The sequence below is a fragment of the Phyllobates terribilis genome, unplaced genomic scaffold (assembly GCF_046119375.1).
Source record: "Phyllobates terribilis strain yellow unplaced genomic scaffold, ASM4611937v1 Scaffold_76__1_contigs__length_6945272, whole genome shotgun sequence".
In the NCBI taxonomy this organism is placed as follows: Eukaryota; Metazoa; Chordata; class Amphibia; order Anura; family Dendrobatidae; genus Phyllobates; species Phyllobates terribilis.
This window is the reverse complement of record NW_027362836.1, coordinates 5,078,285-5,082,500: the sequence shown is the minus strand read 5'-3', so window position 1 is coordinate 5,082,500 and position 4,216 is coordinate 5,078,285.

Here is a 4,216-nt window from a genome sequence, read left to right as displayed (position 1 = left end):
TCTGTTTTCTGACTGGTGGAAATTCTAATCAGCATTATGACCTCACAGTGGCCGTGACTCATGTTTCATGGACTGTTCTATCTGGGTGACCTGAAACATGCTGATCTCTGATTGGTGGAAATTCAAGTCATCTTCATGACATCACAATCAGCATGTTATTACTGCTGAGATGTTCAGTTTTTTCCTAAATTTCCTATGTTTTGTCCTAATTTATTAGCACATATATACCACTCATTCCTACAATCAAAGGATCAGGAAACCACTCTGAAATCAATATCCTACAATTTACCCCAACAGCAAAAAAACAACTATACACAAAATACCAAAAGATATATCAGATTATTAATGAGCAAATAAAAGACACTATCACATAAAAATAATCTTTAGAAAGGTGTAGAAAAAATGCTGTAAAGTAAGAACGCTTCAAAAATAGAAATGTTAATGATCTATTTAATCAATTAACAAAATACAACGTGAATGAACAAACGAAAAATCTAGATCCAATCAATATTTGGTGTGACCAACTTTTCACTTTAAAACAGCATCAATTCTTCTAGGTACACCTGCGCAAAGTCAGGGATTTTGTAATAATACAGTCAGGTGTCTGGTCATACACCATGGCAAGACTGAGCAAGAATACACAAGGAAGTTATACTACATCAGCAAGGTCTCTAAGGCACAAATTTCAAAGCAGATTGAGGGTTCAAGATTAGAGATGAGCGTTGTTCTACTCGAACTATTCGCCAATCTCAAATTCGAGCTGTTTTGGGCGGTGTTCGAGCCGGTCGGCGAACACGAACAATTTGAGAAAAATTCGGCTGTTCGAGGTTATGTTCGATAACTGTTCGTGCACCAAAATCATAACTGGATTTTTTCTCAGTAATGATGAAAATTAATGTTAATACGCAGTTTGAGTGTACAGCGGGGCGGGGGGAGGGGCAGGGGATGGATCTCTGCAGGAACAATGAAGATCTCCATTTTTTTTTCTCTTTCCCGCATTTGCAGTGGGGAGGTGCAATCTGTCAGCCTATCAGCAGCGCACACACGGAGCGAAGTGCTTTTTTTCACACAAGCAAGGGCATGTGTGATTGGCAGTGTATGTCACATGTCCTTGCCCTATAAGACCAAGCCATTTTCCCCGTCGCCACCATTTTCTCACTGCTGCAGCTGCGTGTTAGACGGCACCGCTGTTGCTGTGTGCGCTATACCTTGTTAATTTCAAGCCAATTTTCGCACAAATATACAGATAGCTTGGGAGTAGGGAATAGTTGTGATTGCAGTCCTTTTAAGGACTAGGTTACAGCATTTCCTACGACTTTTATCAGGCAGGTCTGTGCTCTTAAATAGATAGATTGTGGGAGTAAAGACTAATTGTAATTGGAGTCCTTTTCAGGACTAGGTTACATCAGTTCCTATCAGTTTTTGCCAGGCAGGTCTGTGCCAGTGCTGTGCAAGTTTTTTTCACAGCATTTGGCTGAATCTAGCAAAGCTAATCCTTTTTGGCCTATTGCAGAGTGTGTTAGTCAGTGGAGTAGCCTATCTGTGTTGCAAGATATACCACCTGTGTATAGAATACCAATTTTTTTACTGCACCTAGTGAAGTAAAATCTTTTGGGCATAGCATCATTCTATTAGTCCATCTATACTGACCTCCATCAGGTTGCAAACTGAATATAATTTTTTTCTGCATCTAGCTCTGAAAAAATATTTGGGCTTCTAGCAGTGTGTGGGACTTGGTCTATTAGTCCATCTATACTGACCTCCATCAGGTTGCAAATTAAAAATAATTTTTTTCTTCATTTAGCTCTGAAAAAATATTTGGGCTTCTAGCAGCGTGTGGGACTTGTTCTATTAGTCCATCTATACTGACCTCCAACAGGTTGCAAATTAAAAATATTTTTTTTCTGCATCTAGCTCTGAAAAAATATTTGGGCTTCTAGCAGTGTGTGGGACTTGGTCTATTAGTCCATCTATACTGACCTCCATCAGGTTGCAAATTAAAAATAATTTTTTTCTGCATCTAGCTCTGAAAAAATATTTGGGCTTCTAGCAGTGTGTGGGACTTGGTCTATTAGTCCATCTATACTGACCTCCATCAGGTTGCAAATTGAATAAAAAAATTTTCTGCATCTAGCTCTGAAAAAATATTTGGGCTTCTAGCGGTGTGTGGGACTTGGTCTATTAGTCCATCTATACTGACCTCCATCAGGTTGCAAATTAAAATAATTTTTTTCTTCATTTAGCTCTGAAAAAATATTTGGGCTTCTAGCAGTGTGTGGGACTTGTTCTATTAGTCCTTCTATACTGACCTCCAGCAGGGTGCAAATTGAATATAATTTTTTTCTGCATCTAGCTCTGAAAAAATATTTGGGCTTCTAGCGGTGTGTGGGACTTGGTCTATTAGTCCATCTATACTGACCTCCATCAGGTTGCAAATTAAAAATAATTTTTTTCTGCATCTAGCTCTGAAAAAATATTTGGGCTTCTAGCAGTGTGTGGGACTTGGTCTATTAGTCCATCTATACTGACCTCCATCAGGTTGCAAATTAAAAATAATTTTTTTCTGCATCTAACCCAGCCAATAGTTTTGGCCTAATACCACAGTTTGGCCACTCAGCTCTGCTCGGTTACCATCCATTGTTTTTTTGTGCAAACAACTCCAGAGTTGTGAATTAGTTAACCACCAAAATGAGTGGAAAAAGGCCTGCTGCTGGTGGAAAGGGGAATAGGCGTGTTGGGAAGGGGAAAAAAGGTTGTGTCCGTGGGGTAGGTGCAGAAGAAAGACCATCTTCCAGCCAAACTAAAATGTCTACTTCTTTTAGCGGACAATGTGATAAGATCCCTTTCTTACGGCCACGCCAATCGCTACAAATTCCAGATGAGGCACAAAAACAGCAGGTGCTTCAACGGATATCAAGTGCTCCTTTAAGTGGGCTCTCCTCCACATCAACTTCAACATCACAAATACTCCAGTCCTCAAAGGTGTCACCCAAATCGCACTTGCTTCCTCACAGCTCCCAAATCTCCAGCTGCCCGTCTGAGTATGAGGTAGAACAGATGGTTGAGTCTGCAGAGCTGTTTACTCATACTATAGCCTGGGAATCAGAGGTCGACTCCAGCGCTTCTGTGAATCCAGACGAGGAAATGATCTGCACTGATGCCCAGAATCTTTATGAGTCGGATCCAGGACCAGACGCAGAAGGTTCTGACCATAATGTAGACCCTCATTCCCAAACTGTAACTCCTGTTGGTGGAGACAATGAGGAAGACGATGATAAGACTCAAATACCTGATTGGAGCGACAACTTTAGTTTTTTGTCAGGGCAGGAACAGGTTGGCTCTGAGGACGACGGGTGTGATAACGCACAGGGTGATGATGATGAGGTCGGAGATCCCACTTACTGTCAACCCACAGTCAGCCAAGAGATGAGGTCAGCAGAGGAGGTGGAGGAAGATGCTAGTGACGACGAGGTCAGGTTGCGCCTTCCTGGACAGAGACGTAGTACTGGAAGCACGTCAACAACTGCATCCTCAAACACAACTCTGCCTCTCACCACAAGTCGTGGTGGCTCTTCAGGTCGCATGGGTGCTAAGCCTTGCATAGCCTGGGCATTTTTTCAGATCGATAAAGATGACCCAACTCGTGTTATCTGTAACATTTGTCAGCAAAAGCTAAGTAGAGGCCAAAAAATACATAGTTTGAGTACTTCATGCATGAACCGGCACATGGACATGAAGCATAAGTTGCAGTGGGAAGCTCAGTGTGCTACAATGCGGTCTAGCCGGCCGGGCCAACCACCGTCTGCCATATCTTGTGCATCCGCGGCCTCTTCATCCTCTGTGACTGGGGGGACAGCAGTCACACCTGTTTTGGGGCGCAGACCTGCCACCTCTTTACCCGCAACAGCCAGCGTGATTGGCAGGTCATCATTTTCTTTGGAGGTGGTAACACCAGCTGGTCTTGAGCGCTGTCCGACATCGATAGCACCACCTTTGGATCAAGGCAACCTAACATGTCCGCCTGCATCTTCCTCACAGACCGGCAGTTTGCCGGGGACACCCTTATCAACCCCGTCTAAGCACAATAGCCAGCCCTCGGTCCCTCAGATGTGGACAAGTAAAAGACCATTTCCTCCTAGCCATGAGAAAGCTAAGAGGTTGAATTTCACCATCTGCAAGCTCTTGGCTACAGAAATGCTGCCTTTCCGCCTGGTGG